This window comes from Culex pipiens, chromosome 1 (genome assembly GCF_016801865.2).
Source record: "Culex pipiens pallens isolate TS chromosome 1, TS_CPP_V2, whole genome shotgun sequence".
Lineage (NCBI taxonomy): Eukaryota > Metazoa > Arthropoda > Insecta > Diptera > Culicidae > Culex > Culex pipiens.
This window is the reverse complement of record NC_068937.1, coordinates 29,245,891-29,273,155: the sequence shown is the minus strand read 5'-3', so window position 1 is coordinate 29,273,155 and position 27,265 is coordinate 29,245,891. Positions and strand designations below refer to the sequence as shown.

The 27,265-nt window shown below is 35.6% G+C and overlaps 1 protein-coding gene across 2 annotated transcripts in view; it reads right to left on the bottom strand.

Moving 5' to 3' along the window:
- LOC120413702 (RNA-binding protein MEX3B) overlaps positions 1 to 27,265 on the bottom strand; it is an 85,416-nt gene that overhangs the window by 23,090 nt on the left and 35,061 nt on the right. For both annotated transcript variants that reach the window (XM_052706778.1, XM_052706779.1), the window contains exons 2-3: positions 14,478 to 14,863; positions 13,492 to 14,072 (exon numbers count right to left, since the gene is read on the bottom strand). The gene's annotated coding sequence lies outside the window, so the exon portion shown is untranslated. The remainder of the gene's footprint in view (positions 1 to 13,491; positions 14,073 to 14,477; positions 14,864 to 27,265) is intronic.

Genomic DNA, 27,265 nt, shown 5'->3' with positions numbered 1-27,265 from the left:
ATTTCAAAAGAGTACTTTTGTATGATCGGAGAAACCAATGATGTTAAATGGCTTCGTTGGACATTATAAGGAATTTATGGACCAATTTTCACCAAAATATCTTAAAATCACAAACCTCAAAATCATAAGAAAATAATTGCAAAAAGCTGAGAACTGTTTTTTACGAAAAACAAATACTGTAACTTGTTAAAAAAAACTAAATTTAAATTTTCAAGCCAAACGTTCGAAATTTGCAAGCAAAAAAATATAAAAAATACTTTATACATTTCTTATTGTAACAAAAATTGCGAAATATCAAAAAAATGTGAACAAATTTAAAAGCCTTTTTTTTGCACACATGAAGGTTTCTTCAATGTATTCTAAACAGTTTCAAAGTTTTTTCAATGTTAATTTAGATTTTAAGGGTGCACAGCAACGAAGAAAATTGTTGTCTTCTTATTCCAAAAATGTCAAACTTACGGACCCAATCCTGCAACAATGTGATTGTAAAAATAGTCATACTTTGTTGTGAATTACTTTGTGGACATTTCGATAGTACCCGTAGTTTTGAAGATACTAAAATGTCTGTAACAAAAATTTGGGTGCAAAAACTCAGGGTGATATGCATCGTTAATGGCTTTTTTACAAGCATATTCATTAGTTTATCTTTTTTTTTTGCTTTTAAATTACAGACCTAAAAGTTGAAAAAAATGCTTAAATGTAACAGCCAAAATTTAAATGTTTTAAAACTTTCAAACAAGTTTTAAATTAGTCTAACAGTTTTGGTGTAATGTCTTTGATTATGTAAAATGTTATTAAATTTTTTAAGAGCAGAATCGAGATGGATTCAAAGTTTTGGTAAACATTGTTGATTCTATTGTACACATCAATAAATTTATTAATAGAGCAATTCCAGCTTAAATCAGGAATTTTTCTGGTACTTTTATATCCGACCCTCTCCGATTTCAATAAAACTTTGTAGACATGTTATCCTAGGCCTATATAAGCTATTTTTGTGTATATGGAGCCAATAGTACTCGAAAGTAACATTTGAGAAGGACAAAAATATTTAAATACCTTACTTAAATATTTTTGTATTTTGTAATATAAAAATTACTGTATCTCGAAGCCAATCTCAAAAAGTGGTCAAAGACAAACTTTTATGACACATCTATGAGATTTTTTGATTTTTAAGTCTAAAACATAAATTCAAAGGTGATGTCACGATTTTTTTTCGTTCAAAATTTTTGAGGAAATAGTCTAAAATATAACCAAAAGACTGACGAAAAATGCAGGATGGTATGTCTCTCCTAAAAAATACAAAAATCATTTACTTAAACTGTTTTTTTTGAAAAGTGGTCTAAACGTTAAAATTTTTAAAAACCAGTAGTGGGGATTGATTCTCCAGACAATTTTACATAAAAGTCTCCATATTGACCATTGTCCTATGTCCACTCCTTGGGAAGATACAGCGGTTTTAAAAATGAAAATGCTGAAAAACGGGTTTTTTGGTGGTTTTGGCAATTTCTATATGACAGACTTGGTTTTTCAGTCTCGTAAATATTTTTACCGGAAAGCTCGTCCAATTTCCCATAAGTTTGCCCTTGACAGCTTTTTGATTTATGTCATTTTTATATTTACAAATCAAATTTACTATCCTGGTTTCTACCACACTGAAAAAAATATTATAAGCAATGTAATTAAGCTTATATCTGTAAGCCCTTACATCCAATTGAAATGCTGTCAAAGGCAAACTTATGGGAAATTGGACGAGCTTTTCGGTAAAAATATTTACGAGACTGAAAAACCAAGTCTGTCATATAGAAATTGCCAAAAACCACAAAAAACCGTTTTTTTAACATTTTCATTTTTAAAACCGCTGTATCTTCCCAAGGACATAGGACAATGGTCAATATGGAGACTTTTATGTAAAATTGTCTGGAGAATCGATTCCCACTACCGGTTTTCAAAAATTTTGACGTTTAGACCACTTTTCAAAAAAACAGTTTTAGTAAATGATTTTTGTATTTTTTTTAGGAGAAACATACCATCCTGCATTTTTGTCAGTCTTTTGGTAACATCTTAGGCTATTTTCTCAATAATTTTGAACGAAAAAAAATCGTGCCATCACCTTTAAATTTAAGTTTTAGACTTAAAAAATAAAAAATCACATAGATGTGGCGTGTATATTTGTTTCAGTGTATTTTTTTCAGAAAGCTCGTCTAATTTCCTAAAATTTTGTCTTTGACCACTTTTTGAAACGACGCAACGGCTTCAAGATAGAGTAATTTTTAAATTACAAAATACAAAAATATTTAAATACCTTACGCCCTTCTCAAATGTTATTTTCGAGTACTATTGGCTCCATATACACAAAAATGGCTTATATAGGCCTAGGATAACATGTCTACAAAGTTTCATTGAAATCGGAGAGGGTCAGGTACAAAAGTACCAGAAAAATTTCTGATTTGAGCTGGAATTGCTCCATATTGACATATTTTACATAAGTAAATACAGTACTTGTTCGCTAACTGGGCGATTTTTTAACTTGATGCTCGATAACTGAGTTATCTTGATAAACTTACAATTTTGGTGGATTTTCTGGAAACATTTCATCGCACAAACTCGATGGCACATGTCAGGCTGACGTCTGACGAAAAAGTGTCGTTCCCCGCCAAACTTTTTACAGACCTGACATATGAGAAAACTTGCCGATGACTCATTTAAGAAAAATCCAAAAACTTTATTTTTAGAAAAAATATTATGCATCGGTGATCCCCTCATAATGTTGCGTTCAGACCAGTTAGCGAGCAGCATTCGGTAGCTGTGCTACGTTCTCGCCAAGTTATCGAACAAGTACTGTAGTTGAAAATAGACTTGAAAATCAATATAAAATTTCAATGTTACGATGTTCCAGAAGGAAGTAAGTTGATACGCAAAGAAATTGCAAAAGGCCAATTTTAAAATTGATCAACTTCTTTGTTGCACATCGTTTTCAGTTTTACGCAACCTAAGACGGAAGTAAAATTGCAGCGTATTTTTTCAATTTTTGAAAACTTCTTTCAACCTAACAATTACCAGGAAGTTGATGAAAAAACACAGGCTTTAAAAAGAATTCTGAGACAATTACGGTTGGAAACAAATTTAAAACTATGCAAAAAAGAAGAGACAAACTGCACATTCCGAACAGAAGACCTTCGTAAGGACAATGACGGCGGTGTAAAACCGAACATCCTTTTCAACGGTCCGCTCCCGATGGTTGCTTCCGATCCGATCAGCGATCAGGAGGACCCCAAGTTTTGTGTGTTCATCGACCCAAGCGACAGATAATCGAAAGGTGTTTCCTTTCGTTTCCTTTCTTTTCGTTTTTTTTCCTGAGGTCCTTTTGCTCTCTCTCTCTCTCCGACGGTGGTGTTCCAATTCTTGCAGCTGTTTGCCTGCTGCTGCTGCCAATGGGTCTGAAATTTCTTCCTTCGTTGAGGTCGATCCTTTTGCATCCAGCGTGTGTGTGTGTTTGTACACACAAGGAACTTCACTTGGTAATTTACAATTTTACAGCTTTCTGGGTGCAATTGAGGAGCAGCAGCTGTTCGGCTTTGGGCCTGGTCTGTTATTTTATTGCATTTTTTTCCTTTGCTTCCTACCGACAGCAGTTTAAAGTGACAGCTGATTACGGTTAATCAACTGCCAAATGGGGAGCAGCAGCAGCTGGTGTGTTGGGATGGATCGATCGGTCAGGGTGAAAAACAGAAAAAAAACAGGACGATCACCTTGAGTTGAAATGTTCCTTGTAATTATTACACATTTTCGTTTCGATTGATTGCATGTTTTGATAACATTTAGAAATAATATTGACAAATGTGAACTTTACCTAAATTGATACTAACCAAAATAATTTATGTTTCTCTTAAAACTAACAGATTTTCCAAATATAACTTATATGGGAGTTTAAATATGGGTAAGTTGACCCTATCTTTATTTTTCAAAAATCTTATATTTTATAATTGTTTAAATGTTCATAGTATGGGGTAGCAGTTCTCTAGATTTTCGATATAAATATGCCTGTTTTTGATTTTTAACTATTGATTTGCATGAAATTTTGTCAATTATCCTATTTCTTATAACCGAATATGTAGTCGGTTTTTCAATACAAGTCTTTATATAAATTTGTAGCTATGAAAATTTCAAAAGTTTAGAAGTATCTGATCGCAGTAAGCCGCGCGCGCGAACTGTTGGGTAAAAATCGCAGCACAATTTTTGACGGTTCGAAATGCTTCTAGAGAATTTAAAAGTTGTCGTTTTTCAATTGGTTAGCAAAAAGTTCACATTTTCTTGTGATAATATTTTCTACACTTTTCCAGGCCAGGTCATAAGTGCAACTTCTTTCTTAGAACCACCGAGCCATTGGGAAATATTGGTTGGGAGCGGACATAGGGGAAATTCTCGTATGTTTGGCAGGTTAAGCTCTCGCTCCTAACTCCATCCAATTTGCTGATTTTCACTATTTAAACAACTAATTTTGCAAAACTTTTGATAGCAACTTGCTTGCTCACTTCTTATTGAGCTATTCATCACTCGATTTTAGTTGAAAACGCTTTTAATTAGTTTTAATTGAATGTCAAAGTTCTGACCTGCCAACATTAGAGGCACGCTGTAATTAGATGCTGTTCCCCTACTCAGTGCAAAACAAAAATTCTTACGTCAAACGATCGGGCTGTCTCCTGTGAAGAATCTGGAATCTGACAATCGGGATACCACCTCGCGGCGTTTTTTGAAGATTTGACTTTTATGTTAGATTTGCTGTTTCTTGGTGAGAGCTTTCCATCATAAGTTGTTAAATTATAGTATTCCCCTATATTACACGGAGAGACTGTGCCCAGAAATTTTAACAATTAAAATTGTTGATTTTACTTTCGTAAATTTCACAAAAACGTACTTGTTACGGCCAATTTTCAGTTGAATCAACCAAAATTCAGTAATAATTTAATAACCTGTTTGTTGAAAATGCTAAAGGCAAAAAGCTAACAGATTTCCCGAACTCGAATGAACGTGCTCGACTGTTAGCTTTGGTTTTAGAAAAATCAAGATTTTTTTTGGTTAAATGTAAATATCAATTGGTTGATTATTTAAAAGATGAACTTGGGTTTGTTTACGTTTGTCATTTGAAGTCAGGATTCGAACAAGAGCGGTCGATTTGTTGAGTTTGTGTTGTTAATTGTGAAGTGAGAGAATGTGAAAGGTGAAAATCACACTATTTGGCTAATGTTGAAGTGCAAATCGAAGTGTACACTGTTGCAACTGTGGAGGTGCAATTGGTGAGTAAGTTTGTTGATGATTTCTTTGCAGGTGATAAACTATGAAGAACAAGACGAGGACATTCGCAATGAGGACCTCTGATGCGAGGGGACTTCATGACAATGTTTTAAGGAAAGGGAAGGGCAGTGAAAGGAAGAGGCGGGCGAACTCTTGCACGACAATACTTGCACGGGCAAATTTAACAAAAGGTTGGTTAATCTAAGTAAGTATGGATTTATTTTTACATAACAATTTATCTGTTGTGATTTTAATTAGAAAACTGAATAATCAAAAACCTTCGTGCTTACGATGGATACAATTTTAATGAACCATTTTTTTTTCAGAATCATCAACCATAAAATATATGGAAATGAGTACACATAATATCAAAATAAAAATGAGATGATGGGAAATGTCTAAAAAATAAAATTTATAAAAGATATACAAAAGAAGATAGAAATATTTTAAAAATGCTGTTAATAGAAGACTGCTAAATAAACTGGTAAGTAAAACTCAAAATATTGTTTTCAGGAAACGGAGCATTATTGATATTTCTTCTTTCCTCATTATAATTACATTTATTTACGATCCTTTTTTCAGTTTATAGACAAAATTAAGGATTTTGTATCAAATTACTAATAAATTTTATATGTCTATTTGCAGCAAATGGTTCGTTTTGGTGTAAATTCTGTGTGAAAAATAACTAAACCTGAGACCGTTGTAGATGATGATGACTTATCGGATGATTGCACAGTGATGGTAAGTGAATACAACACTTAATTTTATACAACATAATAACTTACTTGGTGAAATATCTTCAAGGAATTCACGAGAAATTAAACATCTTTTATAAATATGTTTAACAAAATTTGTAATATGTTTTATTATTATTTTTTTAGATTTATGCAACGTATTTTTTTCAAACTTTAATCAAACTTTACATGTTTTATAATAACAGATAATAAAAAGTTTTGTTTTGATGCTTTTTAACAGTAATTTAATAACTTCATGCAAAAAAAAAAAAACAAATTAGTACAAAAAGTTAAAATTTTAGGCAGAATAAATGCGAATATAAAAACACCCAGCATTAATTTGTGAGGCATTATTATAAAATTTACTGCAAATTCAATAAAAATATTGCTAACAATAGCTAATTATTGACTACATGCACGAATGTTTTTCTGTATTTAAGTAAGACATTAGTTAAAATTATAGCTAGAAATTCAGCCCGGCCTGTATCGTTAGATAATTAAAGAAAATATATATCGACGCTAACATAAATTATGTTTAATTAAGAAATGTTTTGTTATAATTCACTAATAATCTGCAGCATGCAAAAATATTTCAGTTAATAAAACGAAAAAAATTGTTGAAAAATAGTTGAAAAGTATGGCCCAGCCTGTTTTTTACAGAATATTCCACAATATTTCAGCTTAAAACAAAAAAAAAATTAGTTAATTTTCTGAAAAAAATATTCTAGCAGTCGACTGCTAGAATTTTTTTCGGCCATTTAACCAACGAAAATGGCAATTCCAACTATTTTTTTAGTTAATTTTAGTTACTGGTGGTCAGCAATTTTGGGTTAACAAAATCAACAATCGATTGTTGAAAAAAAGCTGTGTAAAAAATTAACCCATACTTTTAGTTAAATTAACCAAGATTTTCTTAGATTTGCCCTGGCCGGTCTCTCCGTGTATGATATTATAAATTAAATAACCCTTCTATCCCTTCACAATTATCCCCATTTTCCCCAACCCGAATTGCCCAATTCCACTTCCCTCCTAAAAATATAGTAATTTGCCAATTTACACTCACACTACACCTAACTGATTCGGAGCGTTTGGTACGGTATGTCCACGCATCCTTCCTCCCCTGTTGATTCTGTGAAATGTGATCCGTGTGTGTGTGTGTGTGTGTTTAACCAATCCAATATCCGTAGGCCGGCTACGAAATTATGGGAAAGTATAATCTGTATCAGACTTGGTTTATGCTGATATAGCTTATCGCAGTCCCGGACATTAGGTGGTGTTAGCCCTCGCGCTGCTTCCAATGACCCGTTTCAGAATGACAGAGCTCCTTGCGGTCCAATTCCGAGGTCATTGGGCATTGTCCGGCCCCGCCCAAACATAGACCAAGAACCAGAAGAGTCCTCGAACTATCTTCAGACTTCCAATCTCATAAGGCAAAAATGAGATTGGCGCGTATTTAATGGTTGTTGATAAAAAGGCAAATTTTGAAAGTTTCAATTTGGATAGATCTCACCAAGTTTCTGGAATTTCCGGTAGCCCTCTTTGCCGGCTGCTTTGCTTCTAAGAAACTGGATGTTGCTATCCGTTTTCAGTCGTAATCATTCGGATGGCCAGCTGCGAGTTCCAAACACGGGCAGCTTGATCTTGCTCATGCTGATCCGACACACATCCTGCTGAAAGGATGCATCTTGTGGAATGGTTTCCTTGGCAGCAGCGGACACGATCCTTCGGCTTCTTCGCAGTGTCCTCTTCAGCATCAGCAGCAGCAAAATTCCCCGAAAAGGTCCTACCAGAACTTATTCTTGTTCGCTCTTCAACACGATACACGCACAAACATCTCATAACGCTTTAATTAATCGAATCAACTATGAACAATTATTCACAAAACAAAACACCTCGTCGAAAATAATTTGATTCGGCATCACTGTGTCGAAACTGTCAGGCACTCATATATGACAGGGTGAGTTCCGTGAGAGCCCACGCGGAAAAATGACGTTTGAAAGAGTGACCGGCAAACGAAATGCATAGCATAGCAACACAACAAAGATGCAGAAGAAATTTACGAGCTAAAATTATGAAATTCTTGCAAAAATGCCGTTACTTTCTCTAAACTTCACTGAATTCAAAATCTTTGTTCCTTTTTTTACCACTACACGCCAGCGGACGCTTCGAAAGCTGCGAAAATCACACCAAAAAACGTAAAAAAAAACTGGAGACCGATCGAACGCGCTTCTTTCTTATTTTTTCAATTTCCACACTCAGCTGCTTCAGATGGTAAAATACCATTGAATCATCGATTCTGTGAAATGTGATCCGTTCACCGAATATGTCTCTGCGGTCAATGCAACGCAGTAGGCCTGGCCGCTTATATTTTTGCTGTACATTTTTGGGGTTACTCGGATGTACTGCAATTGTTTATATTGACAAGAAAGGACTTGAGGCGTGATCTAACCGCAAGTTCTTTCAGGATGCTTTCTTCGGACTGGCTGCGCTTGTGTTCGATTAAATTAGATAAGCTTAGCTTAGATTTAGAAGTATCTGATCGATGTGGTGTCTTTGGCAAAGTTGTTTATTCAGAGAAAAGGCTGGTATAAATTGTATCAAAACTTTTAGTCCCTCGGCTCCGGTCAAGATCGACAGGGAGAAACTAAATTTCATGCTTGATTTTGAAAATTCCAATAATCATATCTTTTTATGAATAGTATTTGTATAAGTTTTTAGAAATACCTTCGAAAACATTATAAATATCATTTAGATATTAATTTAAATTTGCAATCGAAAAATACTTATGAAAAATTTAGTTTTAAGCATTTTTCTTAAAGCTTTTTGGCAAAACTTGTCATTGCCAAGCCAATTTAAAAATAAAAAACATGCTGAAAAAATCAATAATTTACTAATTTTTTAAATTTTCCATTTGATTTTGATTGATGTCTGATGACTAAGGCTACCAACTCTTGCTGAGCAAAAATCCGTACACTTTGCCGATATGACACCATGGTACAGTAGTTGTTCGTTAACTGGGCTGAACAAAAAATAACGAGGGGACCACCGATGCATAATATTTTCCAGATAAAATATAAAAATTAAAGTTACTCAATTTTTTTACAATGCTTACTTTTCATATTTCTTTAATTGTAACTTAAAATTAAACAAAAGTGTGGGAAAAGTTTTTTTATTTATTGAATCTGATTTTTGCAACCGGTCATTTTGGTTTGTTTTGGTTTTTTGACGTTTGTCTGCTTTTTAACTGGGCTACGGCCCAGTCATCGAGCGCCCAGTTTAAAAGCAGCCCAGTTAAACAACGCCCAGTTACCGAACAACTACTGTGTAACAAAAACTGTCAAGGAATTATTTAGATAAATTAAACTAAATAAATTTGAGAATTAGAAATATAAAGCTGTGTCGTTTTTACAGCTAACAAATTTTACAAAATGCTATCAGAGTGCTTATGACTTGCACGTTGAAAAGTATTCATAAAGTAAACCGTGATTGGAATCAAATCATTATGGTCTTCAATTTTTTTTTGTAAAACGTTTAAAAGTTTACGAAATGTCAAGTTTGCTTTTACGAATGATATCGTTCTCAGTGTTTCACGAACACTTTTCCAGAGTTTTTTTTATTGAAATAGGACCTTTTCATGTGAAACAGAACAGTTTATAGGACCTTTAAAAAAAACTCTAGATTTGTTAATTTAAATGTTCAAAGGTTTTCACAAGTTGTAGAAAGCCTTTGGATCTTTTAATGGATAAGTATATTTAGTAAGAAATGTCAAAAAGAACAACTCTAGAGTGTTTTTACAAAAGGTCCTATTAACATATGAAAGAAAAAAAAATAAACTCTCCCTTTTTAAATCATACTCACAGTTAAATTTAAATGTCTAATTAAAAAAAGCTTTGCCCAAACCCAAAAATCAATTAAATGTTCAAAAATTGTTGAAATTCCATACAAATCTGTATGATGAAATGTTAAAAATCCGCGAAGAAGGTCAATTCAATTTTCTTCACTGTTTTGACCGTTTCAGGTCAATTTGGAAATATTATTTAAAAGATGAGGTAAAATCATATTTCACAAAGCCTAAAAACAAAAAGCTAGCTTACTAAAATGATGAAGAGATAAGTTAAAAAATTTGGGATATTTTTACAAAAAGCACTTTTTAAAACATAAAAGATTTGAACTGCAGCTTTCTATGCCCAATTTTTGTTTAACTTATTGGAGAGAATTTCCTGAAAGATTACTTTCAGTTGTTGAATATTCTCTAAATAACAAGTGCATTTTTGTAAACTGATTTCCATGTTTGAAATAAGCAGCTTATTTTTCAACCAATTTTGAAGCCTTCCAGCTGTGCACTCAGATGCATCAAATCATGAACAAAACCTGCAAAACCTTTTGCTGCAAAGGAACCGACACGAGAAACCTTCGACTATTCCTCAGAAATCCTCTGTCTCTGAATATTGCAACTCTTGGACCGCTCTGGCTGTCGCAGAACGAAACGCAAAAAAGGGTCTTTCAAGAAACCGTCGTCGAAGGGCGCATTCTTTCCCTCTCTTTCTGGTTCTGATCTGATTTCCCCGAGATGCACCGACGACGACGACGACGACGAGACCAAGAAAAAGGACGACCTCCAACAATCTGGCCTGCTGGTCTGGTTTCGTATGCGACCGGGATCAAGGCACTATTCAAGAGTCTTACTGCTACAGACTTTTGCGAGGCTTTTCTAGAGGCTGGTCGGGGGTTGTTCGTTACCTTGATCTCCAAAAAACAACTGGCACGACTGCGAGTGTTGTGTAGAAGGGCAAAAAGCAGTTCCTTGTGAAGCACAAGAAGAAACAAGAGCGGAACAGAACAGAACGAAAAGCCTTGATGAAAAGGACATTTCGAACGAGTCTCGACGGCCAGCTGAAAGAGTGTTGCTTTCGAAGTAAAGGTCTACATAGCAAACCAGGTGAAACATCTGTCAATCAACTCTCGACGTAATTAGCAAGAGCCGGAATTTGTGAATGCTGTGCAGCCTCTAGGTTAAGGCCTCTGTCTGGGGTCTGGCGCGGCCAGGGTATACAGCCAAAGTCGGCTGGAGGTCTTCGAATTGCTTCGAGGTCCTTGAATGAATATTGGTTATCGTGATCGGGCTGGGCAAGTTCAAGTGATTATAATTAAAGAACTAAAAACTAAAAACTAAAAACTAAAAACTAAAAACTAAAAACTAAAAACTAAAAACTAAAAACTAAAAACTAAAAACTAAAAACTAAAAACTAAAAACTAAAAACTAAAAACTAAAAACTAAAAACTAAAAACTAAAAACTAAAAACTAAAAACTAAAAACTAAAAACTAAAAACTAAAAACTAAAAACTAAAAACTAAAAACTAAAAACTAAAAACTAAAAACTAAAAACTAAAAACTAAAAACTAAAAACTAAAAACTAAAAACTAAAAACTAAAAACTAAAAACTAAAAACTAAAAACTAAAAACTAAAAACTAAAAACTAAAAACTAAAAACTAAAAACTAAAAACTAAAAACTAAAAACTAAACTAAAAACTAAAAACTAAAAACTAAAAACTAAAAACTAAAAACTAAAAACTAAAAACTAAAAACTAAAAACTAAAAACTAAAAACTAAAAACTAAAAACTAAAAACTAAAAACTAAAAACTAAAAACTAAAAACTAAAAACTAAAAACTAAAAACTAAAAACTAAAAAATAAAAACTAAAAAATAAAAACTAAAAAATAAAAACTAAAAACTAAAAACTAAAAACTAAAAACTAAAAACTAAAAACTAAAAACTAAAAACTAAAAACTAAAAACTAAAAACTAAAAACTAAAAACTAAAAACTAAAAACTAAAAACTAAAAACTAAAAACTAAAAACTAACACTACCGTCAAAATGAAAAAATATTAATAGACTTTCCGGAAATTTATTAAAAAATCCCGAAGAGTTTCCCATAACTTTGCTGCCGGCCACCGGGTACAGAGCACATCCGTTAATTCAAATGTCCGCTAATTCGAACGTTTTCAAATGAAAAAAGGATCCAATTGTTCGACGAGCACGTGGTTTCGTGCTTTTGACAGCTGTCAGTCGTTTCAATTAGCGAAATCGGATTCACTCATTCGAAGACAGTTTCATTCGAATTAACGAATCCGCTCTGTAATTGTTATTATGGGTTCCCGAATATTTGAGGAAAGAGACATTGACTTTCTAACAATTTACTGAAAATAAGGACAATAACAGGTCGAGAAAAATCGACCATCGGTTGCTGCGATCCCTGTTTGACATCGAAGACATAAAGCTAGCAGGGGCAAAAGTGACAAGCGCAACATTTTGCGATTTGCCAGTGTTAATCAACCTTAAGAATGTAGTGGAGGCGCATGTTATTCAATGGAAAAAGTCTGAATGACTCTTAAATTAAATAGTCAATGTTATCTGAATAGTTTAATTCAAACCGATCACCTAACCCTCAAACCCTTTCCTCACCTTGGAGTTACCCGGTTTTTCAAGAACTAGCACAACACATTCTACCACACCGTTGCGTTCTCACACACTGTTGGTCTAGTGCCAATTCAAACAAAGCCGGCAAACCGGCGCATAACCAGGCCCAGCAACCATATGCCATTCCGAAATGTCATTGACTTTTTGTCCTTATTTATTACGTGATGTTTGGGTCGGCCGTCGGCGGCAGCGGTTCCCCTTCTTTTCGTTGACGACGTTTTAAAGGTGCCAACTAGCCGCGAAGCAAAAGGGATCCGAGGAGGCTAGGGAGCCTCAACGGAAGAGACTTTGAGATTTGGGTAAAGTTTGTAGTAATATTGAAGTCATGTGATTGACAAATTAGTCAGTCAGTCTAATCTTAAAATTTAGGATGACAGCTCGACAGCCAAAACGGTTTTGGAAATTTACAAAGTTACACTTAAGGTTACGTCCTTTTGCAAAGTAAACATGTAGTTCTTCAACTATCAAACTGCCCCTCCCTCTTAAAGGTTCCCCACAATGATTCCTAGCTCACGCATTCGGTGCATCTTCCCCGCGTTGATGAACTTGTGCATCGGGACTTTGCAGTTAGAAACGCGAAAACCTCGAACAAGTCATCCCAAGATATACGCACACTTGCGCGCGGCTTGCTTTGTTTTTGTTGTTGTTTGCGGCGAACGCATGTGCATGTCGCGCACTTTTTGCGGTTTTCGTTTTCTGCCCAGAAATGTGCTAATTTTAAACTTCTTGTTCTAAAATGCGTTTGGAAATGTCATCTAATTACATGCCGCGCGAGCGCTAGGGTTTTTCTCTTCCCGGATTGCGCGAATCATTCAGAAAGGCGCAGCGCTGTCAGCGCGGTTGTCACAACAAAGCACGCACAACTGTCAAAGAGGGTGCGGGTGGGTGAATGAACTGTCATATTTGGGCAAAATTGTAAACAAAAGAAAAGCGAAAACAATGGACAATATCAAAACAAAAGGGGGCGGCGACATTTTTGACTTACCTCAAATTTCCGTTACACGAATTTTCTGCTAATGTTTAAACGTTAAGGGTTGAGGGTAAGTTCGTAGTTGTAGTTCCTGTTTCCTTCCTCCTGTTTTCGGTTGACGAGTTGCTTTTGTGTGTTTTTATTGTTGTTGCTGCTGGTTTTCACACACTTTTGCGCTACTTGTTTTTTGACTTTTCTCTGTGGGAAGAACTTCGGCGACGTCGTTTCTTCTTTTTTAATGCTGTTTATTTTCACGCAGACTTGTTCTCGAGTGTGCGTTGTTTAGTTGATTTTTACTAAGTTACGAAAAGGAAAACTTTGCTAACTTTTTACCGATTACTTTGAGTAGATGTGTGTTTTTTAGTAATAGAAGTTCTTTTTTGCTTCCTCTATGAAGAAAATTTAGTTGGTTTTAAATTTGACTAAGTTCGGGTTAAATATTTGCCTAGAAATTGTTGTTTGATTTTATCTTTTTTCGACTCGTACAAAAGTGTGTGTGTTTATTGACGATTTCCGATTTTCAATGACGATGATTTTTTAACGAATGAGAAATGGACTCGTTTTTCTTTCTTTCAAAAAAGTTGATGATTTGCAAGCTGTGAACGAAAGAGAGAGAAAAGAAAAATTGAAGAATCTATTTTTCATCATGTCTGTTGAACAGTCCTTTTTTCAAAATTATTCAATAACAATTTTTAGGTTAAAAAAAATCTGAGTAGGAAATTCAAAATGGTTAAGCATGATACTCATATTGCCTATGTTTGATTGAATTGAGTATGGTCTAATAGCAAAACACCCAAAAGTACGTCGTTAATCGACAATCCAGTTTATGGATGACTCCCAAAAATGTTCATATTTTCACTAAACATTCTCTAAGATGGGAACAACAATTGATTGAGCTGGATTTACGCTATCTTCAGTACAAAAATTACAAAAAATCAGGCGGTGAAAATTGTGTTTCCCGTTAAGGCCTAAGGTCAATATAATATTTCTTCGATACTTACCTTCAAGTTTACGTCAAAATTAGCTAATTCGTGGTGCCGTCCTTCGATTGATGATCCTTTTTACAGATGAAGTTTCTCTAACCACTTGGTCGCCGAAAGTTACCCAAAGTGAAAATGCTAATTACTAGTAGTAGCTGCTGCTTACTTCCTCCCCAAAAAAAGAACTCCACGCTAACTCAGAGTTGTATGCACCTTTGATTAATTTCGTCTATTGCTTTTGCGGTAACGTTCCGTTCGGTTTCCGAGACCCCTTGTTGTTGCTGTTGTTGTGATAATGTCAAATTTCTAGCTCTCACTCCTCGTTCTTGAAACCTATTTGGGGGTCCGAACCCAGGCGGTATTCGACAGCTTTCGGGGTGGGGGTGGTGGTTGACTTTGGTGAATATCTGAAAGGCGAAACAAAAAATAGACAACTGTAAGTACGCGCGCGATCATCATCTTCGTCAAGTTCTAGAAGCGTCCGGAGAACGGAAAAGAATAGCCTCGAAAAGCAGATCGGAGACGCCGGTGCTGAAGGCCTTTGATCCCAATTACCCGCCGCGAACCGATCTTGTATTTCAAATTCCATCTCCTCACGTCGTCGTCGAAGCCTCGGTGACCACCACGGTGTCAGTCGGCGGTGGAAAAAGAAACAACCGCGGCGGGGCCATTCTCAGCGAAATTGACAATACTTTTTGCGAGCTGTCAAAGTTTTGAACGAGACTGCGTAGAATCTACTCAGTTTTCCTTAAAACGAAATTTACTCAGACATGAGTTGGTGAGGTAACTGTCAAATTTTGCCCAAATTTCAAATAAAAAGTGTCGAACCAACGAACTATAGTTGCAGATTTCACAAAGAACTTCTCATCAACTACAAAAAAGCCTCATCGCGCCGACCAGAAACATAAAACATTGCCGTAGTCTGTGCGGTGTTTTGACCAGGTTGATCCGTATGTGTGTGTATCCATAGTGGGCTATATCGAAGAGCCAAATTTCAATAAAAAGACCTCGTGTGCGTCACGGCCATCTATCTGCCGGGTGGAATCTTTCTCACCCTTGTTTTCGTTATTGTTGTTGTTGGTGGTGCTCGGTGAAGGCTCCACCACACGTTGCGGTTAAGCAATAGCGTCAAGAATTGAAGCGCGGAAGGTTGCTATGACCACATCGCAGTAGGCTGAGGAAGCACCAAAAAACAACAACTGCAAAAAACACGCGGTTTGGAGTTCTTTCTTGTTGTTGTAGTTGAATCACAATATTTACCATTCATATTATTATGACACTCAAACCACGCTGGTTTGACACAATCTAAAAACGTTCAAACGTTTGTTGTGAAAGTGACAGTTCGTCCCTTTTCTAGCTGAACTTAGTCAAACAAAATGAGGGCAAACAAAAAGTGTCAAATTATCAGAATGTCAGTTTTTTTTACATTCTTTACAGGTATGGTGATGTAGCGATCCAGGTTTTCTTCGTAAGGGAGGTACTTGCGAAAGCGATTGCGATTGAGTGGAACGGTTGTCAAAATCGCCAACTCTGACTCAGTTACTCCTATGGAAGCTGACTTTGTTTATGTTTTGGTTTTGCTAGCACGGTCTATTGATCGTTTGTTATTGTTTTGGTTTTCGAAGTGATGCAAACACAATAATGCAAGCCAAGATGGGCGTACCTATGATATACAGACTTGGTAGTAATTCATTTATTTGAAGAATTGATTGTCAAAAAATGAAAATACCTTAAACCTACGACAGTTGCACATTAATCCAGATTTTTAAGCGAAGATGGCGTTACGAATGGTGCACGCCTGAAATGTCAAAATCGCGCAATGGCTGTCATGCCATGGCACACTTTTTTTTGTAATGTTGGTCACTGCATGATTTTAACATCTCATAGCGCCATCTTCGCCTAAAATTCTGGATAGACTCGACTTCGGCTTCTGAGGATTTTGTGACTCCGATTCGACACCAGCTTCTAAGAATTTGCCGACTCCGACTCCTGCTCTCCAAAAAAATCCTACTCCGGCTGCGACATTACAGCCCTGGTGCTTTATTGACTAAAATTGTTTTTTTTTTTACGACATTGAGTGACATTAAATACACGCACATTCAAAGTCACAATCGTTTGGTAGTGTGTAAATGCTTTTTAAAAGGGCTGTCAAATTGAATAAAACACTATTTTGCTAGATTCGATAAGCTGAAGTTTTCTTGAAGACCCTCGAATATTTCTGGAAATTTCTGAAAAGTTGGCATTTTTCAAGAGCCAAACGACATGCGACACCTAGTGTTGAGTAGCAGAACAGAGCGAAGAATGTCGATTGAAATTTCCGCCCTTTGAGGTTATGTATGCGAATTCTGTTTTGTTAAATTCCAGCGTTGAAAACAACTTTTGAGCAAAAATTCGAGCTGATACTTTGTTAACTTTTGATGCTCTATCATTTTAAACAATATTTTTTTTCAAAATGATTTTTTCCAAAATCTTTTTTATTGCGTTAATTTAAAGAGGGCAAAAAGTTTACAATCGTACTACTTGAATTTTTTCTCAAAAGTTTTTCTAAGAGCTGTAAATTCAATTTTAAGTTTGCATTCCTATGTAACCGGTGGGTCTCGTGGCGCAGGGGTAGCGGCTTCGGCTGCCGATCCCGATGATGCTATGAGACGCGGGTTCGATTCCCGCCTTATCCACTGAGCTTCTATCGGATGGTGAAGTAAAACGTCGGTCCCGGTTTCTCCTGTCTCGTCAGAGGCGCTGGAGCAGAAATCCCACGTTAGAGGAAGGCCATGCCCCGGGGGGCGTAGTGCCAATAGTTTCGTTTTTTTTTTTTTTTTTTCCTATGTAACCGAAAAGCGAAAGTTTGAATCGTCATTCTTCGATGCTTTGCGCCATCTGTCGGAATTTTTGAGCTTTTGATCGCGAATAGAAAGTTCCTATTTGACAGCTCGTTCTATGGAGACCATAGTTGATCCATCGTCAAATGTTGTCTTGTCAATGTTTTTTGTTTTGCGTTAAAAAGTGATCAGAAATGTTTTTCAATCGTGCTTTTTACCATTTTATATAAAAGTTTGGACCCTATTATTATTGTTTTTCAGTAAGGATATCTAGGACGTGCAGATACACAATTCAAAGGTTTTTTTGAGCTGGATTATTTTTTAAAATGATCGAGAACCGATCGAACAATGGCATTGGTTATAACTGGCAATCATACGATTCTCACCAGCGTTCTCGACGACCGGAATCAACCCCCTTTTACGTGTTCACCTCTCATCATCGCTTTTGAAAAATGTAAGTCCGTACCTACCAAGCCAAGTATCACGATGGATGGGCTGGCTGGTTGGTGACCCCCTGCGTGCTAGCTACACCATCACCACGAAGAATAAGGAGAGCCCCCTAGAAGGCATCAACCCCTAGAGCCCGTAGCCCGTGGCTAATAGCCCACCAACAACCCCCGACTCCACCACCATAGAAAAGAGCCCCCCACTTCAGCCCCAACACACATACTCGGGCGCGTGCAAAAATTATAATGTCTTCCGGTGTGTATGAAGACTAGGCCTGTATGTATTGAGATAGTTAAAGAGGTGGGAGAGATAGAAGAAAACCGCCAGAACCCATCTCAAAGCCTCCGGACCACACCGAAGAAAAGCGAGGTACACTGAAAAAAAATGAAGTTGCGAAAGAATGACGTATGACAGCTCAACAGCAGCTAGGCCTACTTCGCATAGATAACCGTCGAGAGGATTCGATGAAATCTGTGACTCATGCTTTAAATAAATCCATAACAAACGTACTTTCGTTAATCCAGTGCTTCTCGCAAATCCCAAGAACAAAATTGCGAACCAAAGCTCACAAACAACGCAAAAAGCAACTCAACGGCGCAAGATCGGTAGAAAATGAAGACGTAAGTTTGATCACCTCGACTTGTAGGTACAATCAACTCTGCGCCACGGCCTGACGACGATCTTCCACCGAACAACAACAACACCAAGAAGTTGCCAACGATTAACAGAGCACAACACACAACACACACACACCGGTCGCAAAAGGTGGCTCAGCAGACACCGCGCTGAACCAGAAGGTAGCAGCAGGCCGCTCAAGTCAGGTACACATGTTCAAGGCCATCACTTTGTGTCCGCCGGCCGGCAGCTGAGAGATCGAAGAAGGCTGCGCGCCGGCTGGATCTCTTTTGAGGAGAGAGAGAGAGAGGGTTGATCGAGTGCCAGCCATCCGAGTAGGCAAGGTGGTGTAACTTTGAAGTACCTCGTGTTTGGATAGTAAAATTCGAAATTATTTGATATTTTGTAATTCACTTTTGACAAACCAATGCAATTGGGTCAATTTCGAAGTGTAAACAAAGAGCCTGCTCGTTCTCAATGTAAACATCAACTGACGTGAGCAGGATATACTCTTTGTTTACAATTCGAGTTTTGCCCAGCTACATTGTTTTGCTTGATAAAACCCGATTTTACTCAAAAATGTGTTTTGATGCCAAACGACTAATTTGGGTGCATTTAACTAAACATGAATTAGCGCAAATCTGACGTTTGGCCTAAAAAAAACAGGGCTCTGAAGTCGCTACCGGAGTCGGTGGACTCAGATCTTTTTGAAGAGCTGGAGTCGAAGTCTGCAAATTCTGAGAAGCTGGAGGCGAAGTCGGAGATTCCGATCGAGATTCGGAGTAGATGGATCGCTACCAAGGTAAGCTGTATCATAGATGCCTATAAACCAAAACAATAACAAAAGAACAATGGAACGTGTCAGAAAAACCAAAACATAAACAAAGTCAGTGACAGTGGAGTGACAGTCAGAGATAGCGATTTTAATAACCGCATTACTGCACTGATTGCTACATCACCATATCGTCAAAAATGTCAAATACACTCAAACCCCGATGGATTGACACCAACTGTTGTAAAACGAACGGGGTCACTTTTTAGTTTGACACCCCTTTTACACGGAGTTCACACACACTACTGAACGTTTGTTTAGATAGTTTGCGTGAGCGCCGTGTAAAAAGTGACAGTTCGTTTGACTTTGACCAACCAACGGGGTACAAACTAAAAAAGTGTCAAACGAAAAAGTGACCAACCACCGGGGGTAGAGTGTATACTGAAACCCTGAAGATTTGACACTTTTAGTTTGTACCCCGTTGGTTTGACTAAACAAATATCAATAGATACAGATTCGCACATTTTTTGAAATTTTTATCTACTGTTTATTTGTCAAACCAACAGAGTTTTACTGTACCTAGAAAATCGAATCTGTATTCAAATTCGTACGTTATCAAGAGGTGAGGAGACATTACGCACCGATCTGAATCCATTAGTATTTCGATCGAAATTAATACCCACTACGTGAGAACCAACTCGTGTGCGTCTTGTAACAACTTTTGTACGCACGCTTTGATTTCCACGCGCGTTTTTCGGTCACTTCTTCGCGCGCGAAACCCCCTCGAAACCATGTGGCTTCGCATTGAGGCCGCGAACCATAGACCGCAATTAATTATGCCTTATTGAGTGTCTTCTCCTCCAAGTTCTACGCACCGGACGCGCTCTCGCAGACAAGAAGGCCTTGATTTTTTTTTGGTTCGTCTCTGGTCAAATTTTGTCAGATTCTGACGCTTTTGTTGTTTGGCCCACAAGTAGCCGATTTGGAGTCGTTAACTTTTCTAGAGTGCTCTGGGTTGTTCAACCCCCTCCGACGGACACTCTGGAGTTGGCAAGGCTTTGAACCGGATCTTGAGCCCAATTTGCTGGTGTACGATTCAACAGGATGATCGGCACATTTCAGAACCGACATTTTCGTGGCGCGGTTCGTGGCATTTCAATTTAAAGCGAGTTTATAGCAAACTGACAGCTACAGCAAAAAGTTGCCATAATGGTGGAACTAATCTCTAGGGTAGGGAAGCCGTTCAACATTTTGCCACTTTTTGCAAAGTTGTAACCCGTTTTTTACTCGTTGTTAATCCAAATTCTAAGAACGGATTAAGACAAAAAAAAATGCTCCAGACATATCAGGGTCTATTATCTGTCAACATTGGTACCGCATGAGCCATAAAACAGGACTAAAACCCCCATTCATGGTTTTGAAATTTGAGTAGTTCAACCCGTCAGACATTGGGGGACCCCCAACAAATTAACAGCAACAAAACACACGTCCCCGTACAAACATGAGGGAGGAAGGGACCTGTCAATGGGTTTTATGGTGCCGCCAGGCGGCTTTGTTAAGTGTCAAATTACCCCCGAAACCACTCTGGCGAACACAATGAGTGTCTGTGAGCGTTTTTCAAATTTCAAGAAATCCAAGAAGGCTGCGCTACCTAACATGGGCTTTGAACGCAGTTTGTCACCCGCATAAATTGGCAATATGGGCTTTTGGATCGGCAGACATAATCCGAAAAGGATGGCTTGGTTGGGAAATTATATCATTTTACTAAATGTGAAGCAGTAGGTAATGAAATTAATACAACAAAAATTAAAAAAAAAAACTTACACTTAAAAAAAACTATACTATACAAACTGAACTATTTTCTTCTGTATTCAAATCATCATACCGATGAAATTACCATTGATTTTAGAAGAATTTTATAATTTTTATATCTAGAATTTTAAATGTTAAAAGTTTTGTAGAATTTTAAATGTCAAGAATTTTGTAGAATTTTAAATGTTACGAATTTTGTAGAATTTATAATTTTTGATTTCAGATTTTAGAAATAAGATTGTCTATAAAAGAATTTTAGAATATGAAAACAAAAAATGGAGCTTTAAGGATTTTCTGATTTTTTTTAATTTAAAGAATTTTCCACTTTTATGATTTATTTAAACTTATAAATTTATAGAAATTTTAAAATCTTCAGAATTTTTTGAGCCATCAAATTTATTTTTTTGCTTTTTCGAATTTTCCAAATTTGGAGACTTGTCAAAAATTTCAGAATTTTCAGAATTTCAAAAAATTTCAGAATTTTCTGAACATATTTTTTTTAGAATTTTCAGAATTTAAAAAACATGCGAAATTTTCAGATTTTTTAGATTTTAAAGAATTTTTAAAATGTTCGGAGTTTTCAGAATTTTAAAATTTTTCTAAAGAAGAATTTTCAGAATTTTTATTTTTTTATTTTTCTAAATTTTAAGAACTTTAAGAATTTTCAGAATTTTTAAAACCTTTAAATTTTTAAAAAATTTAGAATTTTGAAATTTTTTAAAAATTTCAGAATTTTAAGAATTTTTAGAATTATCAGAATTTTTAGAATTTTCAGAATTTTCAGAATTTTCAAAATTTTCAGAATTTTCAGAATTTTCAGAATTTTCAGAATTTTCAGAATTTTCAGGATTTTCAAAATTTTCAGAATTTTCAGAATTTCCAGGTTTTCTAGAATTTTCAAAATTGTCTAAATTTTCAAAATTTCCAGAAATTTTAGAATTTTTAAAAAATTTAGAATTTTCTCATTTTTTAAAATTTTTAAAATTTTCAGAATTTTTAAATTTTCAGAATTTTCAGAATTTCCAGAATTTTTCAGACTTTTCAAAATTGTCTAAATTTTCAAATTTTCCAGAAATTTGTAAATTTTTAAAAAATTTAGGATTTTTTCATTTTTTAAATTTTTTAAAATTTTCAGAATTTTTTAAATTTTTAGTGTTTTTTTTTAATTTTTAAAATTTTTAGAATTTTCAAAAATTTTATAATTTACAGAATTTCCCAAAATTCCAGAACTTTTAAAATTTTCAAAGTTTTCAACATTTTTAAAATTTATAGAATTTTCAGATTTTTTAAATTTTAATCTTTTTTAGATATTTCAGAATCTTCAGATTTTTTAGAACTTTTAGAGCTTTCAAAAAAAATTTTTTTTTTAATTTTCAGAATTTTCAGATCTTTAAAATTTTTAAAATTTGCTAAATTTACTGAATTTTCTTGACTCTGAAAATTTTGGATTTTTTCTAAATTTTCAAAATATTCCGAATTTTTAAAAATTTTGAATATTCTTTTCGAATATTCTAGAAACTTTCTGAATTTTATTTTTTTTTAAATTTCTGAATTTTTTTTTAATTTTCCAAATTATCTGAATTTTATAAATTTTCTGTATTTTCGGAGGTTTCTAAATTTTCAAAATTTTATGAATTTTCTTAATTTTTTAGTTTTTTTTTTTAAATTTTCTCAATTTTCCAAGTTTTTTAAATCTGCTGAACTGTAATTTTTTTCATTCCCAAATTTTTTTGATTTTTAAAATTTTTAAAGTTTTCTTATTTTTTTGAATTTTTCTAAATTTTCTGAATTTTCCAATTTTTTTCAATTTTCTGATTTTTTTGAATTTATAGAATTTTTAAAATTATCGGACTTTTCGGGATTTTCTGAATTTCCTGAATTTTTTAAATTTTCTGAATGGTCTAAATTTTCTAAATACTCAAAATTTTCTTTTTTTTAGAAATTTCAGAATTTTTTTAATTTTCTGTTTTTTTTTTGAATTTTTTGTTTTTTTCTGAATTTTCAAAATTTTCTGAATCTTCTGAATTTTACAAATTTTCAGAATTTTCATGTTTTTAATTTCAGAAATTTTCTGAATTTTCGGAATTTTGAAATTTTCTGAATGTTGTGAATTTTCTAAATTTTCTGAATTTTCTGAATTATCTGAATCATCTGAATTATCTGATTTTTTAGAATTTTCTGAATTTTTGAAACTGTCTGAATTTTTAAAATTTTCAAATTTTCTTAGTTGTCTATTTTTTTAATTTTCTAAATTTCCAGAATTTTCTGAATTTTCTTGATTTTTTGAATATTCTGTTTTTTCTGAACTTTTCTGAATTATGTAAATTTTCTGATTTTTTTGAACCATCTAAATTTTTTGACTTTTCCAATTTGCTTGAATTTTTTGAATTTTCTGCACTTTTTAATTTTTCTTAAAGAATTTTAACAATTTTTAAAATTTCTAGAATATTAAATTTTTTATGAATTTTAAACTTTTTAAAAATTTTAAGAATTTAAAGAATTTAAAGAATTTTAAGAATTTTAAGAATTTTAAGAATTTTAAGAATTTTAAGAATTTTAAGAATTTTAAAGATTTTAAGAACTTTAAGAATTTGGAGAATTTGAAGAATTATATGAATTTTATGACTATGTAAGTTTGGTGATCTTTTCCCTTCTGGAATCGATTGCTTAGTAAAGGGAAGGTAGTGTATCGTCACAAACTGGACCTTATCACGACACCTTAGGGAGGCGACCTATGGAATGTTAACATTAACCTTAACATGTTAACATTAAGTTGAGAATGAAAATGCCACTGAATCCGCTTTGTAAATGCCGGCCCCGATACTCTTCAAGGGTGTTCCCCTCAGGAACTGGGAAAGATTTACTTTTTACTAAGTTTTTGAATTTGCTGATTTATTTTTTTAACTGCAAATTTTAGTGTTAAACTATTAACACGTGGTCCAAACCACGTGGCTTCACGTTCAACCTGCAATTGCCGAACCCCCCGTTTCATTAACCTCCCCTCACAGATCCGGTGTATGTGTGTTACGTCTGACCCTGACGTTCGAGTTGGAGACCGGCGTCGGTGGCGGCATCCAAGTCGGCGTCGACTCCAACCCGATTCCACCAGCAGTGGCAAATGGTTGCTTTGGTTGTGTCCTTGGTGGGCTCATGAACAAGAAAAAGAAGAAGACAAAAACCTTTTCACAATTCCAATCATGATCATCATGCTAATGTGTGTGGAACCATTGCCGGCATGTCCGACCGGCTTACCACCGCGTATAATGGTGCATGATGGGACTCGGTAAAAGTGCTGCCAGTGTGCTTGCCCGGCTTAAAACGGCTGGATGGCAACACTGCTGTTTCCAAAAGAATCATACAAATTCACAAGAAGTGTCATGTAAAATTACACACACTTTTTTGCACAGTGTACAAGTGTTGAAAATGATGCTAGCGATGGTAATAAAAATTGTGGAGTAGAGCAAAACGAATACTACCTCCGAGTTGGCAACACTGCTGCTTGAGCAAAGCTCACTTCTTGAGTTTTTTTTTGAAAAGGTCCAATAAACCAAATTTTCAGTTTTTGCTTTTTGGATGTTTTTTGATATCCCTGACTCAAGGCAGTTCCAAAAACACCCAAAAAGCAAAAACTGGAAATTTGGTTTATTGGACCTTTTCAAAAAAAACTCCAGACTTTTCGTTATTGTTTTGCGCAAATTTTTCCTCTTTGCATGTTTCCCAGTTCAGTTCTCTTTTCTGGCATTCAAACCACCCTCAATTCAGCGAGTAAAAAAGCAAGAAAGAAGAAAGAAGGTGTTGAGGGCAAAAATTGCGAAAGGAAATTTGCAATTAAAACATACACTCTCCGGTGAGCTTTTGGCAGGTGCCTGGGTACATAAATTTGCTGGCAGCTCTGGCTCCGCTTTGGTTTGGTGCGCCCAAGGTTGGCCAACGGGGTTTAAGTGGCGTGAAAAGATTGCACTCTTTTGACAACAATGACATTTAATTAAGAGGGAGGGACGGTGCCAGTTCATTCCCGGGTTAATAAAGTCATTTGGAGTTGTTGAGGTTTGATTCGGCAGTAAATTTATTTAAGTTTTAGTTAAAATGAGTTTTTAACATTATTTCTTCAAATCTAAGTCCTGATTTAACTAGAAGTTAAGAATTGAAAATTGATATTGATAATATTGAATAGAAGTTAAGGCTCTGGCATCATCCTCAATCGGCCATTTGGCGGCCATGTATGTTTTAGAAAAACATTCAAACCTTGATTCAGAATGTTTCAATAAAAAAAAGTTTCCTTTGTTGTGTTGTTTGTAGAAGCATTTTACATATAGTGATTATTTTTTCATTTCATTTCACTATTTCTGGACCCTGAATCATTGATAGTCATTGCCCCAAAAGTGAACCACCTTAAGAATCTTATTTAATGAGCTGTGGTGAATATAAATTTGTAGTGGTGAGTTTCGTTAAAAATGACAGTTGATGTCTTGAATTTTGAATGGAAGATTTACATCTGTTTGTCTGTGATAGCATTCATCCAGTATGATGATACATAAATTTGATTGAAATCGAAATCACGCTCAAGTTCGCATAACATAAAAGAACAAAACAACCCGAACAGGAACAGACGTTCTCATTATTCGATAAACGTGCGTAAAAGTAAAATTGGCAACACACATAAAAGTATGAATGCCGAAGAAGTTAATAAAAACCACAACAATAACAACAGCAATAACAACAAAACATTTCGGAGGAAGAAGCGAGCGAAAAAGGAAGAAACAACCACAATGTGCCCATAACAATAACAACAACCAGCGGAGAAGGAGAGAGAAGAGATGGGAAAAAAGCTTCATTCTTGAGCGCGCTCAAGTACCATTTACTATACCTTCAGCCACTTCTCGGTGTAGATAATAAAGCATGTGGTATGAGCGGGTGATGATGAATGATAGTTGATGGCGATGATAATGATGATGATGATCGAGAATTCCCCACCATGTCGTACCAGAAACATAATCATCGGTATCATTATCGTGTACCATGGTCTGAGCACGCAGAAATGTCAAAAGTATCACAGGTATCGAAATAAAAATAACGTTGTGAGTCTTGAATCTACCCAGATTCCCCTAGAATATCAGCAAAGTAGTCTACCACAATCACTGAAGCTATGCGGGTACGTTCCGGGGTCAAAATCCGTCGACCTATTGCTTGTTACGGCGGTAAATCTACACGTCCTAACTTGAGAAAGTCTTTGGATGACCCAAAACATCCCAAATTATCTGAAAAGTAGTCTACCTTACTTACTGAAGCTATGCGGGTATGATCCGGGGTTAGAATCCGTCGACCACTTGCTTGTTACGGCGGTAGACTCACAGGTCTTAATTACAGGGAGTCGTTGGATGACCAAAAATATCTCAAAAGTAGTCCACCATTCAAATATGATCCGAAGTCAAAATCCTTCGACCTTTTTCTTATTACGGTGGTAGATTTACAGGTCTAAAATCCGGGACGTCGTTGGATGGTCCAGGTCATTCCAAAATACCAACAATGTAGTCTACTAGACTCATTGAAGCTATGGGGGTACGACCCCCCCATCAACCTCTTGCTTGTTATGACGGTAGGTACGTAGATCTTAACTTCCGAGAGCCCTTGGATGATCCAGGACATCCCAAAATACCAACAAAGCAGTCTACCATGCCTGCTGCACCTATTGGCATATTATCTTGAGTAAAAATCCGTCTACCTCTTGGTTGTTACGGCGGTAGACCCACAGGACCTTACTCCAGGAAGTCTTTGGATGACCCAGAAAATCACCTCATATCAAGAAAATCAGTCAACTATACTCACTGAAGCTATGCGGGTATGATCCAGGGTCGAAATCCGTCGACCTCTTGCTTGTTACGGCGTTAGACCTACAGGTCTTAACATCAGGAAGTCTTCAGATAGCCAAGAAAACCACAACTTATCAGCAAATCAGTCTACCATACTCACTGAAGCTATGCGGGTTAGATCCGCGGTTAAAATCCGTCGAATGCTTGTTACGGCGGTAGACCAATAGGTCTTAGCTCCAGGAAGTCGTCGGATGACCTAGGGTACCGCAACCGATGTAGTCTTCCCCACTGATTGAAGCTATGCGGATGTGATCCGGGGTCAAAATCTAATAAAATCTTGGTTGTGATGGCGGTAGACACGCAGATCCTTACTCCCAAGTGGTCTTGGATGACCCAAGACATCTCAAAATAAGTAGTCTACCAAGCTCGCTGAATCTAATGGCATATGATCCGGAGTCAAAATCCATCGACCTCTTGCTTGTTACGGCGGTAGACCCACAGTTCTTAACTCTAGGAAGTCCTTGGATGACCCAG